The sequence below is a fragment of the Balaenoptera physalus genome (assembly GCF_965194825.1).
Source record: "Balaenoptera physalus genome assembly, chromosome: X".
Taxonomy (NCBI): Eukaryota; Metazoa; Chordata; class Mammalia; order Artiodactyla; family Balaenopteridae; genus Balaenoptera; species Balaenoptera physalus.
Genome location: NC_138903.1, coordinates 58,332,700 through 58,348,508, shown reverse-complemented (window position 1 = coordinate 58,348,508; position 15,809 = coordinate 58,332,700). Strand labels below are relative to the sequence as shown.

The 15,809-nt window shown below is 38.2% G+C and overlaps 1 protein-coding gene across 7 annotated transcripts in view; it reads left to right on the top strand.

Moving 5' to 3' along the window:
- OPHN1 (oligophrenin 1) overlaps positions 1-15,809 on the top strand; it is a 630,165-nt gene that overhangs the window by 596,009 nt on the left and 18,347 nt on the right. The window lies entirely within an intron of this gene.

Genomic DNA, 15,809 nt, shown 5'->3' with positions numbered 1-15,809 from the left:
TTTCTCTTTCTGACTTACTTCACTCTGTATGGCACTCTCTAGGTCCATCCACGTCTCTACAAATGACCCAATTTCGTTCCTATTTATGACTGACTAATATTCCATTGTATACATGGACCACATCTTCTGTATCTATTCGTCTGTCAGTGGGCATTTAGGTTGCTTCCATGACCTGGGTATTGTAAACAGTGATGCAATGAACATTGGGGTGCATGTGTCTTTCTGATTTATGGTTTTCTCTGGGTATATGCCCAGTAGTGGGATTGCTGGGTCATAGGGTAGTTCTATTTTTAGTTTTTTAATGAACCTCCATACTGTTCTCCATACTGGCTGTACCAATTTACTTTCCCACCAACAGTGCAAGAGGGTTCCCTTTTCTCCACACCCTTTCCAGCATTTGTTGTTTGTAGATTTTCTGATGATGCCCATTCTAACCAGTGAGAGGTGATACCTCATTGTAGTTTTGATTTGCATTTCTCTAATAATTAGTGATGTTGAGCAGCTTTTCATGTGCCTCTTGGTCATCTGTATGTCTTCTTTAGAGAAATGTCTATTTAGGTCTTCTGCCTGTTTTTTGATTGGGTTGTTTGTTTTTTTAATACTGAGCTGCAGGAGCTGTTTGTATGTTTTGGAGATTAATCCTTTGTTCATTGATTCATTTGCAAATATTTTCTCCCATTCTGAGGATTGTCTTTTCGGCTTGTTTATGGTTTCCTTTGATGTGCAAAAGCTTTTAAGTTTCATTAGATCCCATTTCTTTATTTTTGCTTTTATGTCCATTACTCTAGGAGGTGGGTCAAAAAAGAAATTGCTGTGATGTATGTCAAAGAGTTCTTTACATAGTTCTTCCTATGTTTTCCTCTAAGTTTTATAGTGTCCAGTTTTACATTTAGGTATTTAATCCATTTTATTTTTCTGTATGGTGTTAGGGAATTTTCTAATTCATTCTTTTACATGTCCAGTTTTCCCAGTACCACCTTATTGAAGAGACTACCTTTTCTCCATTGTATATCCTTGCCTCTTTTGTCATACATTAGTTGACCATAAGTGCATGGGTTTATCTCTGGGCTTTCTATCCTGTTCCATTTATCTATATTTCTGCTTTTGTGCCAGTACCATATTGTCTTGATTACCGTAGCTTTGTAGTGTAGTCTGAAGTCAGTCTCATTCCTCCAGCTCCATTTTTTTCCCCTAAAGATTGCTTTGGTTATTTGGGGTTTTTTGTGTCTCCATACCAATTTTAAAATTTTTGTTCTAGTTCTGTAAAAAATGCCATTGGTAATTTGATAGGGATTGCATTGAATCTGTAGATTGCTTTGGGTAGTATAGTCATTTTCATAATATTGATTCTTCCAATCCAAGAACATGGTATAGCTCTCCATCTGTTTGTGTCATCTTTGATTCCTTTCATCAATGTCTTACAGTTTTCTGAGTACAGGTGTTTTACCTCCTTAGGCAAGTTTATTCCTAAGTATTTTATTCTTTTTGTTGCAATGGTAAATGGGAGTGTTTCCTTAATTTCTCTTTCTGATGTTTCATTATTAGTGTATAGGAATGCAAGAGATTTCTGTGCATTAATTTTGTATCCTGCAACTTTACCAAATTTACTGATTAGCTCTAGTAGTTTTCTGGTGGCATCTTTAGGATTATCTATGTATATTACCATGTCATCTGCAAACAGTGACAGTTTTACTTCTTCTTTTCCAATTTGTATTCCTTTTATTTCTTTTTCTTCTCTGATTGCCATGGCTACGACTTCCAGAACTATGTTGAATAATAGTGGCGAGAGTGGACATCCTTGTCTTGTTCCTGACCTTAGCGGAAATGCTTTCAGTTTTTCACCATTGAGAATGATGTTTGCTGTGGGTTTGTTGTACATGGCTTTATTATGCTGAGGTAGGTTCCCTCTATGCCCACTCTCTGGCGAGTATTTTATCATAAATAGGTGTTGAATTTTGTCAAAAGTTCTTTCAGTATCTATTGAAATGATCATATCGTTTTTATTCTTCAGTTTGTTAATATGGTGTATCACATTGATTTATTTGCATATATTGAAGAATCCTTGCATCCCTGGGATAAATCCCACTTGATCATAGTGTATGATCCTTTTAATGTGTTACTGGATTCTGTTTGCTAGTATTTTGTGGAGGATTTTTGCATCTATCTTCATCAGTGATATTCGTCTGTAATTTTCTTTTTTTGTAGTATCTTTGGTTTTGGTATCAGGGTGATGGTGGCCTCGTAGAATGAGTTCGGGCGTGTTCCTTCCTCTGCAAATTTTTGGAAGAGTTTGAGAAGGATGGGTATTAGCTCTTCTCTTAATGTTTGATAGAATTCACCTGTGAAGCCATCGCATCCTTAACTTTTGTTTGTTGGAAAATTTTTAATCACAGTTTCAATTTCATTACTTGCGATTTATCTGTTCATAGTTTCTATTTATTCTTGGTTCAGTCTTGGAAGGTTATACCTTTCTAAGAATTTGCCCATTTCTTCCAGGTTGTCCATTTTATTGGCATACAGTTGCTTGTAGTAGTCTCTCTTATGATGTTTTGTATTTCTATGGTGTCCTTTCTAACTTCTCCTTTTTCATTTCTGATTTTATTGATTTGAGTCCTCTACCTCTTTTTCTTGATGAGTCTGGCTAAAGGTTAATCAATTTTGTTTATCTTCTCAAAGAACCAGCTTTTAGTTTTATTGATCTTTGGTATTGTTCTCCTTGTTTCTATTTCATTTATTTCTGCTCTGATCTTTATGATTTCTTTCCTTCTACTATCTTTGGGTTTTGTTTGTTCTTCTTTCTCCAGTTACTTTAGGTGTAAGGTTAGATTGTTTATTTGAGATTTTTCTTGTTTCTTGAGGTAGGATTGTATTGCTGTAAACTTCCTTCTTTGAACTGCCTTTGCTGCATCCATAGGTTTTGGATCATCGTGTTTTTGTTGTCATTTGTCTCTAGGTATTTTTTGATTTCCTCTTTGATTTCTTCAGTGATCTCTTGGATATTTAGTAATGTACTGTTTAGCTTCCATGCGTGGTTTTTCTTTTTTTACGTCTTTTTCCCCTGTAATTTATTTCTAATCTCATAGCCTTGTGGTCAGAAAAGATGCTTGATATGATTTCAATTTTCTTATATTTACTGAGGCTCGATTTGTGACCAAAGATGTGATCTATCCTGGACAGTGTTCCGTGTTCACTTAAGAAGAAAGTGTAATCTGCTGTTTTCAGATGGAATGTCCTATAAATATCAGTTATATCTATCTGGTCTATTTTGTCATTTAAAGCTTGTGTTTCCTTATTAATTTTCTGTCTGGTTGATCTGTCCATTGGTGTAAGTGAGGTGTTAAATTCCCCCACTAGTACTGTGTTACTGTTGGTTTCCTCTTTTATAGCTGCTAGCATTTGCCTTATGTATTGACGTGCTCCTATATTGGGTGCGTATATATTTATAATTGTTATATCTTCTTCTTGGACTGATCCCCTGATCATTATGTAGTGTCCTTCCATGTCTCTTGTAACATTCTTTATTTTAAAGTCTATTTTTTCTGATAAGAGTATTGGTACTCCAGCTTTCTTTTGATTTCCATTTGCATGGAATATCTTTTTCCATCCCCTCACTTTCAGTCTGTATGTGTCCCTAGGTCTGAAGTGGGTCTCTTGTAGACAGCATATATATGGGTCTTGTTTTTGTATCCATTCAGCAAGCCTTTGTCTTTTGGTTGGAGCATTTAATCCATTCATATTTAAGGTAATTATTGATATGTATGTTCCTATTACCATTTTCTTAATTGTTTTGGGTTTGTTTTTGTAGGTTCTTTTCTTATCTTGTGTTTCCCACTTAGAGAAGTTCCTTTAGCATTTGTTGTAGAGCTGATTTGGTGGTGCTAAATTCTCTTAGCTTTTGCTTGTCTGTAAAGCTTTTGATTTCTCCATCGAATCTGAATGGTATCCTTGCTGTGTAGATTAATCCTGGTTGTAGGTTCTTCCCTTTCATCACTTTAAGTATATTATGCCACTCACTTCTGGCTTGTAGAGTTTCTTTTGAGAAATCAGCTGTTAACCTTATGGGAGTTCCCTTGTATGTTATTTGTCATTTTTCCCTTGTTGCTTTTAATAATTTTTCTTTTTCTTTAATTTTTGTCAATTTTATTACTGTGTGTCTTGGGGTGTTTCTCTTTGGGTTTATCCTGTATGGGACTCTCTGCGCTTCCTGGACTTGGGTAGCTATTTCTTTTCCCATGTTAGGGAAATTTTCAACTATAATCTCTTCAAATATTTTCTTGGTTCCTTTCACTCCCTCTTCTCCTTCTGGGACCCCTGTAATGCAAATGTTGGTGTGTTTAAGGTTGTCCCAGAGGTCTCTTAGGTTGTCTTCATTTCTTTTCATTTTTTTTTTTTTCTTTACTCTGTTCTGCGGCAGTGAATCCCACCATTCTGTCTTCCGGGTCACTTATCAGTTCTTCTGCCTCCCTTATTCTGCTATTGATTTCTTCTAGTGTATTTTTCATTTCAGTTATTGTTTTGTTCGTCTCTCTTTTTTGTTCTTTAATTCTTCTAGGTGTTTGATCTTTAATTCTTCTAGGTCTTTTTTAAACCTTTCTTGCATCTTCTAGATCTTTGCCTCCATTCTTTTTCCGACGTCCTGGATCATCTTCACTGTCATTATTCTGAATTCTTTTTCTGCATGGTTGCCTATCTCCACTTCATTTAGTTGTTTTTCTGGAGTTTTATCTTGTTCCTTCATCTGGTACATCGTCCTCTGCCTTTTCATTTTGTCTGTCTTTCTGTGAATGTGGTTTTCGTTTCACAGGCTGCAGGATTGTAGTTCTTCTTGCTTCTGTTTTCTGCCCTCTGGTGGATGATGGTATCTAAGAGGCTTGTGCAAACTTCTTGATGGGAGGGACTGGTGGTGTGTAGAGCTGGGTGTTGGTCTGGTGGACAGAGCTCAGTAAAACTTTAATCTGCTTGTCTGCTGATGGGTGGGGCTGGGTTCCCTCCTGTTGGCTGTTTGGCCTGAGGTGACCCAACACTGGAGCATACCCAGCTCTTTGCTGAGGCTAACGGCAGACACTGGGTGGGGTCACGCCAAGGAGTACTTCCCAGAATTTCTGCTGCCAGTGTCCTTGTCCCCATGGTGAGCCACAGCTGCACCCCGCCTCTGCAGGAGACCCTCCAACACTAGCAGGTAGGTCTGGTTCAGTCTCCTATGGGGTCACTGCTCGTTCCCCCTGGGTCCTGATGTGCACACTACTTTGTGTGTGCCCTCCAAGAGTGGAGTCTCTGTTTCCTGCAGTCCTATTGAAGTCCTGCAGTCAAATCCCACTAGCCTTCAAAGTCTGATTCTCTGGGAATTCCTCCTCCCGTTGCCGGACCCTCAGGTTGGAAAGCTTTACGTGGGGCTCAGAACCTTCACTCCAGTGGATGGACTTCTGTGGTATAATTGTTCTCCAGTTTGTGAGTCACCCACCCAGCAGTTATGGGATTTGATTTTGTTATGATTGCACCCCTCCTACCATCTCATTGCAGCTTCTCCTTTGTCTTTGTATGTCAGGTATCTTTTTTGATGAGTTCCAGTGTTTCCTGTCAATGATTGTTCACCAGTTAGTTGTGATTCCAGTGCTCTTGTAAGAGGGAGTTAGCGCACGTCCTTCTACTCTGCCATCTTGAACCCATCTCCACCTCAACTACTTTGTACCTTGAGATCTTTCTGAAGTTGTAGATATTTAAGTAGAAATCTGTTCCAGTTTATTACCACTAATATTGGAATGGTGGGCAAGAACATAAAAACCATTCATAATAATCATGGCTCTTCTCTTACCTACGTTTCCTGTTTTGGTTTGTTCATTTATTTTGGTTTTTGGTTCTTTGATTTTTTTTTGTCTGTTTGTTTTTTTCCACATGAGTTAAGTCACTTGGTATTTGTTTTTCTCCATCTGACTTCTTTCACTTAGCGTAATACACTCAAGGTTCATCCATGTTGTTGAGAATGGCGGTATTTCATCTTTTTATGGCAGAATAGTATTCCTTTGCATATATCACATCTTTATTCATCCATTGCTGAGCACTTAGGTTTTTTCCATATCTTAACTATTATAAATAATGCTGTGATGAACATAGGGGTGCATATATTTTTTTGAATTAGTGTTTTCATGTTATTTATATAAATGCCCAGTAGTAGAATACATGGATCATATGGTAGTTCTATTCTTAATTTTTTGAGGAACCTCCATACTGTTTTCCAAGGTGCTGTACCAAGTTACATTCCCACCAACAGTGCATGAGGGTTCCCTTTTCTCCACACCCTCTCTAACATCTGTTATTTCTTGTCTTTTAAAAAATAGCCCTTCTAATGGGCATGATGTGCTATCTCACTGGGGCTTTGATTTGCATTTCCCTAATAATTAATGATGTTGAACACTTTTTAATGTTCCTGTTGGCCATCAGTATATCTTCTTTGGAAAAATGTCCACACAGCTACTCTTTCCATTTTTAAATTAGGTTGTTTGGGTTTTTTTGTTGTTGAGTTTTATGAGTTCTCTAAATATTTTGGACATTAACCCCTTATCAGTTATATGATTTGAAAATATCTTCTCCCATTCAGTAGGTTGTCTTTTCATTTTTTTTTAAAGTACAAACAGATTATTTTTAAATTTTATTTATTTATTTATTTTTGGCTGTGTTGGGTCTTCGTTTCTGTGCAAGGGCTTTCTCTAGTTGTGGCAAGCGGGGGCCACTCTTCATCGAGGTGCGCGGGCCTCTCACTATCGCGGCCTCTCTTGTTGCAGAGCACAGGCTCCAGACGCGCAGGCTCAGTAATTGTGGCTCACAGACCCAGTTGCTCCGCGGCATGTGCGATCTTCCCAGACCAGGGCTCGAACCCGTGTCCCCTGCATTGCCAGGCAGATTCTCAACCACTGCACCACCAGGGAAGCCCTGTCTTTTCATTTTTTGTGGAAGTTTTCCTTTGCTGTGCAGAAGCTTTTTAGTTTGATGTAGTCCTATTTGCTTATTTTTGCTTTTGTTTCTCTTGCCCAAGGAGAATATTCAAAAAGATATTACTAAGATCAATGTCAAAGAATGTACTCCCTATGTTTTCTTCTAGGAGTGTTATTATTTCAGGCTTTACACTCAAGTATTTATTTATTTTTTTTTAAAAAAATATTTATTTATCTATTTATTTGGCTGTGCTGGGTCTTAGTTGCAGCACGCGGGATCCTTTTTTCTTTTTTTTTAACTTTTTTGGGGTTTATTTATTTATTTAATTTATTTATTTATGGCTGTGTTGGGTCTTCATTTCTGTGCGAGGGCTTTCTCTAGTTGTGGCAAGTGGGGGCCACTCTTCATCGCGGTGCGCGGGCCTCTCATTATCGCGGCCTCTCTTGTTGAGGAGCACAGGCTCCAGATGCGCAGGCTCAGTAATTGTGGCTCACGGGCCTAGTTGCTCCGCGGCATGCGGGATCTTCCCAGACCAGGGCTCGAACCCGTGTCCCCTGCATTGGCAGGCAGATTCTCAACCACTGTGCCACCAGGGAAGCCCCTCAAGTATTTATTTTGAGTTGACTTTTTTGTATGTTGTGAGATAGTGGTCTAGTTTCTTTCTTTCTTTTCTTTGTGGCTGTCCAGTTTTCCCAGCACCATTTATTGAAGAAAATATCTTTCTGCATTCTGTGATCTTTGCTCCTTTGTCATTAATTAATTTTCCATGTGTGCATGGGTTTATTTCAGGGCCCTCAATTCTCTTTTTTTGATATATGTGTCTGTTCTACCAATACCATGCTGTTCCATTACAGTAGCTTTGTAATATAGTTTAAAATCAGGGAATGTAATACCTCCAGCTTTGTTCTTTTTTTTCTCAGAATTGCTTTGACTTTTCAGCTTGTTTTTTGGTTCCATATAAAGTTTAGAGTTTTTTGTTCTATTTCTGTGAAAGCTGTCCTTGGGATTTTGATAGGGATTGCACAAAAACTTTAGATTGTTTTTGGTAATATGAGCATTTTAACAATGGCAATTCTTCCAACCCATGAGCATGGAATAACTTTCCATTTATTTGTGTCTTCTTCAATTTCTTTTAACAATGCCTTATACTTTTCAGTGTACGGGTTTTTCACCTTCTTAGTTAAATTTATTCCTAGGTATTTTGTTATTTTTGCTGCAATTGTAAATGGTATTATTTTCTTAATTTTTCTTTCTGATAGTTCATTGTTAGCATATAGAAACACATCATATTTTTGTGTGTTGATTTTGTACCCTTTAACTTTACTGTATTTGTTTATTATTTCTAATAGTTCTTTGATGGAGCCTTTAGGGTTTTCTATATATAAAATAATATTATCTGCAAATAGTGACAGTTTTACTTCTTCCTTTCCAATTTAGATTCATTTTATTTCTTTTTATTGCCTAATTGCTCTGGCTAGGACTTCCAGTTCTATGTTTAATAAGAGTGGTGAGAGTGGGCACCCTTGTCTTGTTCCTGATCTTAGAGGGATAACTTTCAGTTTTTCACCATTGAGTATGATGTTGCCTGTGAGTTTGTAATATATGGCCTTTATTATGTTGAGGTACTTCCTTCTATACCCATTTTATTGAGAATTTTTATCATATGTGGGTATTGAATCTTGTCAAATGCTTTTTCTACATCTATTGAGATGATACATTTTTTAGTTTTCATTTTGTTAATGTGTGGTGTATACATTGATTGATTTGTACATATTGAACCATCCTTGCATCCCTGGAGTAAATCTCACTTGATCACGATGTATGATCCTTTTAATGTATTGTACTGTATTTGCTAATATTTTGTTGAGGATTTTTGCATCCATGTTCATCAGAGATATTGGTCTCTAACTGTGTGTGTGTGTGTGTGTGTGTGTGTGTGTGTGTGTGTGTGTGTGCTGTCCTTGTCTGGTTTTGGTATCAGGGTAATGTTGGCCTTGTGAAATCAGTTAGGAAGTTTTTCCTCCTCTTTAAGTTTTTAGAAAAGTTTGAGAAGGATAGGTATTAAATCTTCTTTGAATGTTTGGTAGAATTCACTTACAAAGCCATATCGTCCTGGACTTTTGTTTGGTAGAGGTTTTTGTTTCCTGTTTTAACTTCCTTGTTAGTGATCAGTCTATTCAGATTTTCTTTCTTCACGACTTAGTCTTGGAAGGTTGGGATTCAAGAATTTGTCCATTTCTTCTAGGTTGGCCGATCTGTTGGCATATAGCTGTTCATAACATTTTTTTATAATTATTTGTATTTCTGTGGTATCTGTTATTATGTCTGTTCTTTCATTTCTGATTTTACTTATCAGAGACTTTTCTCTTTTTTCTTAGTGTCTAGCTAAAGTTTTGTTAATTTTGTTTATCTTTTCAAAGAACCAGCTCTTAGCTTCATTGATCTTTTCTATTGTCTTTTTGGTCTCTATTTCATTTATTTCCACTCTGATCTTTATTATTTCCTTTCTTGTACTGACTTTGAGCTTCATTTTTTTCCTTTTTTTTCTAGTTCATTTAGGTGTAAGGTTAGATTGTTTCTTTGAGATTTGTTTCTTGTTTCTTGAGGTAAGCCTGTGTTCCTATAAACTTCCCTCTTAGTACCACTTTTGTTGCATTCCATAAATTTAAGTATGTCGTATTTTCATTTTCATTTTTCTTCAGGTAATTTTCGATTTCTCCTTTGATTTCTTTGTTGTCCCAGTAGTTTTTCAGTAGTATGTTGTTCATTCTCCACGTATTTGTAATTCTTGTAAATTCTTGTAGTTGATTACTAGTTTCATTCCATTGTGATTGGAAAAGTTGCCTGATATGATTTCAATCTTCTTAAATTTACTGAGACTTGTTTTGTGTCCCAACATATGGTCTATCCTTGAGAATGTTCCATGTGCACTTGAGGAGAATATGTATTTTGCTACTTTTGGATGGAATGCTCTGTACAAATCTATCAAATCCATCTGGTCTAATGTTTCATTTAAGACTGCTATTTCCTTGTTGACTTTCTGTATGGATGATCTATCCATTGATGTAAATTGGGTGTTAAAATCCCCTACTATTATTGTGTTGCTATCAGTTTCTTCCTTTAAGTCTGTTAATAATTGCCTTATATATTTTGGTGCTTCTATGTTAGGTGCATTATATTTACCATTTATTAAGTATCTGCTATGTTCCTGGCACTGTACTAGGTACTAGCATAATATTTCTGATCCTCACAAACTTACTGTGAAGAATATATTATTATTATTATTATTTTATTTCTACTAGAAAACTGAGGCTCCCAAAGGTGTTAATTGCCAAAGGTTCATAGTGAGTAACTGACAGATCTGGGATCTAAGTCTTAGTAAGTCTGGCAGGCATCAAAGTCTGTGTTCTTTCCAGTAAGGCAGAACTATCACTTTACCTTCCTATAAGAAGCTTTGAACCTGTGAACTATTGTTTTCTCATTCTTACTTTCCAGTATAGTAGAAATAGGGACAAGAGGGCACAACTTCAGCAAAACTATGGGCTTTTTAAGTTACAAATTACAAATTCAAAATGTGGCTGACTTCTGCAAATTTAATTGGCTACTGGATGTGGAGACTCATGTTGGGAGGTTGTGACTAATCTAGAGGGGACTAGGGGGAATATAATTCTATGAAAAAAGAGACTTTGATATCACAAAGGCTTAGATCCAAATCCTGACTCTTTTATATTCTAGCTAGATAGCCTTTTAAAAATGTGCCTTATGTTTTATATCATGTCCTGTTCCAAAAAAGATTTAAGGCATTTCACAATATAGAAAAATATAAGAACTTAAAAATAGTAAGAATAATTGCTGTGTACCTGGCCCCTTTCTAGGTGTTGAAGACATAAGAGTGAATAAGACATACAGGGTCCCTACCCTCTTTAGGCTTTTATAAGGACTTAGCAAACCTAAGCCTTAATTTGTTGAAAAAAAATCAAAAGAAAAATATGACATGACATGAAAATTATATGAAATTCAATTTTCCATGTCCATAAACAGAAACATGCTCCTTCATTTACATATTGTCTAGAGCTACTTTCATGATGTGGATTGTTGCATGTAACAACCTCATTATGGGTTGATGGCATTGTCTCAGAGCACAATTCAGTAAAGCTATTCTATGGAACTCTGATAAGATTTCTACTAAGTAACTGACTATGAATTCTGTAGCTTGACACTGATGCATCTGTATGATTACAGTTAAGTTATTTAACCTCTTTGCACCTTGGTTTCCTTATCTGTAAATGGGAGAAACAGTTCCTCCCTCAGAATTATTGCTAAGGTTAAAAGGAATAACAAATAAAGTATCTGCTATATAATCAATATGCAAAATATGTTCTTAATTCCTTCCCCTTTTCGTCCCCTTCATAAGATTTGCCTCTTCTCGGAAGTAGCAAGTTAGGCCAGACTTCTATGTAGACAACTGCTTCAATTTATAAGTCGTATGTTGACCTTCACATCAATCTGGTGGATAATTGAATAACTCAACTTATATTCATCACAGTAAAGTTTGTCTTGCCTGTCGCCAAGCCTTGGGGTCAGTCAGATCTTATCAGCTCAGCCCACACAGTAACTTAGCCCTCCCTATCAGTTCCGCTTTCACCATCTTCTGCTGCAAAGCTAAATCCCAACGACATTCCACTCTTCCCCTTCCTCCACAGTCCTGCCTCAGGCTGCTGGCGGCAGCTGCTCTGATCTAATGGTTTCAGTTAATGTGAGTACTCATTTGACTTTCCAGTATCAGCCAGACTATCTAAATCTGGGCCACAGCACTCCCTGGCTTTGCTTTCTGCCTTAAATCAGTTAGCAACAGGCCAGTGTGATGCAGGTTTTTTCAAAGACCCATGCCTCCAGCCTTGGCTACAGGAAGTAGAACTGAGGTAGTACTCCTGCCCTTGGTGAAGAATTAGCCAAACCTCTGGTGTAGTTGCCTCTTTGAACTTTCCCTACTCCCACCTCCTCACGTCTTATTACCTCCCTTCCTCCCCATTTGGTTGTCACTCCAGTGACAGATTTCGGGCATCAGAACAAATATCAACTAAACAAAAACTGCAAACAGCTCTGACCCCAAGCTATAACTAATAGTTGTTAGCCACAGGTTCTAGCCCACAGCCTGAAATGGCAGTGTCAGAGGGAGAGAGCTGTCACCTTAGCTTACCCACTCTGCATCTTGTCGTTGTCACTTCAATTCAGCTCCTTCAGAGCTTTGCCTGCCATCCTGAGGATCAATGCATAGGTCTCTTTGCTTTAGTGATACAACTGTGCCACTGTCCTATCCACCATCTTCACTCCTTGCATTGATCCAACATTTGAATGGACTGGATGTGCTCCACATATTTTCTTAGTAATTAAAGATAGCAAAAACAAGGTGCATGTTAAATTGCTTTGTTCCATGACACTCAACTTGATAACGTAACCAATATTGTTTGCTGATGTAATTTTGTCAAGGGCCCTTTTCTGTTCCACACATGGAACTGGACACGTCTCTTCTTCTATTGCATCTAATCATTCTGATAGGCCTTTGAGATAGGTTTTATTTTCCCCATTTCACAGATGGAGAAACTGAGGCTCAGAGAAGTGAAACAGCTTGCCCAGAGTCACCCACATTGTAAGATGTGGAGATGGGGGTTGAACCTCGGCTCCCTGGGTATCACATTCTTATTTCTTAAGTGGCTTTAGCTACCTTCCCCTTTCTGTTTTCTAAGAAGCATTCACTTTTAGAGGAACAAAATTATACAAGCCAAATTTCCTGCCTTCCTTTGATGTTGCTGCCTCTTCCCAGGCCTGGCTTTGGAAAGGGCATTTTTGTAGCTTCTACAAAGGGACTTAGGACTTTCCTTTGGGGAACGGAGAGGAAGGGCATCTACTTACATGTATTTGTTCATTTATTCAGGCACAATGCTGTGCAATTAGAGAGACAAAGATGAAAGGCCATGTTCCCTGCCCTCCAAAGGTTCATGGCGAGGCTGGCATGTAAGCAACCAGTCCCAGTCCAGTGTCATCCATGTTCTAGTGGGAGTTAGATATACATTCCAGTAGGAGCATGGGGTAAAGAGCCCTTCACGGTGCCAGAGGTTCTGAGATAAAAATGGAGAATACATCCACACTGAGACCCTATGACATATGGGCTTAGGAGCCTCTGTCTTGACTGGAGAGAGAAGACTGCATTCTGGTAGCATGCTTTTGGGCTTGGGGAAAGGGTGCTTGTAAGGCCCTGCTCAGCCACAGGGCCATCAATTCTCCACTGGGGTGACTAATGCTATAAGTAGCATTTGCATCTGCTCTAAAAATATTAGGCACAGACTTGCTCTTGCAGTAATGAGCTTTGTGGCCATTATCCACATTTTCTTGTTTGGACTCATTACGCTTTTAATAATGTACTGTGTTTAGTTATCATTCTCTGGATTTCCTGGAGCCTAACTCCAAGTTGATCTACAGGGGTCAGAGGCTTTAAGGTGATCATGGGGGAATGTCATAGAAAGAAATAGATGATTCTAGAAGGTTGAGGGTATCTACAAGTCAAAACAGCCTCCCTTTACTCTGTGCTCTTGGGTAAGGTGTAGATGGATGTAAAAAAAGGTGGAAGAAATTGGCTTAAGGTTGAATACTGATGTTCATCAAGTCCTAAGAAATCTATAAATGCTAAAATTCTTTAGTTATGGTCATTTGATAGAGAATGGGGAGGGAGGGAACAGGTTGGGCTGGAGAGGGAGGTCCAGAGAGTCAAGTTGTGGACCGAGGTTAAAAATAAATTAAAAGGAAGTACAATTTGGTAGAAATACCAATAAGCTCAAAAGGCTTAGTGGAGTCTCAGACATGACTTAGGCTCCAGAGTCACTGAGATGTGAGTTTGAATCCTGACTCTGCCTCATCCTAGTTGTGGGACCTTGGGCAAGTCACAACCTCTCTGAGCCTTAGTTTTCTAATTTGTAAAATGAAGATATTTGTGCCTATAGGATTGCTGTAATGATGAAATGAGATACCAATGTACTTGGCACATAATGAGTACTAAGTAAAAGGTAGCAGTTGTTTTGTTTTTACAGGAGGCTAATTACTAACTACACAATCCTAATTAGGTAAACTTCACTTCTCTGAGCCAGTTTTCTCAACTGTAAGTGGGGACAATGCCTATATTGCAGTAAGGTTTTTGTGGGGATTAAGTAAGGTTAGGTATACAAAACATCTGGTAGTATAATAGAAGTTCAAAAAATGATAGTGGTACTGGTTGGGTAACGACCTCTCAGGAAATGGCAGGCATGGAAGATGGTAGATATTTACTCTTCTATATTCTAGAGCCTATGAGAAGCCTCAAGCTTCAAATGTAGGTGTCATAAAAGAGCTCAGAACTACTCTTTCCACCCTCAACCTATCTCTGACCATGCCAAACACTCAGAAATAGGAGGACTGTTGATAAGGGGAAGGGGCAAGGAAGGATTCTTAGCCACCCCTCAAAGTCCAGCTAAAGTCCTATTGCCTCCATTAAGCCTTTTGACAATCCTGCCCCAGGGAACTCTCCCTTACCTCACTTCTTTTGGCACCCAAGTTTGACCCTTTAATTGTGGATGCTGAGTTACTGTATTCATGCTTTTTCCCCATGAGTATGACTTCATTCTTCAACTCAGTTTTAAGCCCCTGGATGGCAAAGTCAATGTCAAATCATTTGTCTGCATCTGTTGTGAGAGCATAAGGCCGGGCACAAAAGCCCTCAAGAAACACTCAGTCTATTGAACACCTTTCAATTTAGATTTTAGAATAGCCCTGAAATTTGGGTATATCATGTTTGTGTGTGTCACAGATGGCACAAATGGGGACTTCAAAAGGGAAAGCTTTTCCTGTTGTCCTTCTAATGGGCTGAACTACGTTTTTCTTTTCTCAATGAGTATTTATTGAATACCAGTTACATGCAAAGCAATTTACTTGGGCCCCTGGTGAATACACAGAGGAATCCCACTTAGATCTAGCTCTCAGGTTGCTCCATTCTAATAGGGGAGATAGAGCCACCAAAACAAAGAGCCCTGATTCAAAGTACAAGGTGGTTGGTGCCGTAAGACTAAGAGAAAGGAACTTGGAGCATATTAGGCTTCTAAGAGCTGTGGCACTTAAGCTGAATCTTAATAGATGATGCAAATTTGGGCATATTAGATGGGGTAAAGGGCATCTAGGAGAGATGATTAATTGTAGGATGTGTACGTGGAACAAGAAATAATACTGTTTCTGTGGACTATGGGATGTGTAACGAGGAAGGGTAGAAAGTTAGACCAGAAACATCAGTTGAAGCCAGGTGGAAGAAGGTAGTGAATTCCAGGTTAAAAAAATGTTTGAATTTATTCTGCAGGCAACAGGGAGCTGTGAAATCTAAATCTAACTATTATCTATCTATCTATCTGGAGATTTTTTTCAAGCTGGTTAGATACATGATCAGAACTGGCTTCTAGAGTATTCCACTGTAGCATATAATAGTCAGTGGGGAGAGATATAGGCCTATAGACTTATATCATGGACCTACTGATCTGGAAAATAGTCCAAGTTCACATTGTACAGGTAGGGAAGTGATCTGCTCAAGGTCACACAGCAAGTTAGTTTTAGTATTAAGACTAGAATCTAGGTCTTTTGACTCCCAGTTATTATTACTCTTCCATCCCTGCCTCCTCAGTTTGACATTGTGGCTATACTGTCGCAAATTAGAGGCAGGAGAGAACAACACTGGGGTCTTTCAAACAAGAAAGCCCTTTGCTACTACTTCAAAGTTTGACTTATAATGAATCATCAATTTGCAGCACCCAATAAAGAGCCTAGGAGGATGCAAGGCTGATGACATTTGTTTTCCAAGGCCTTGG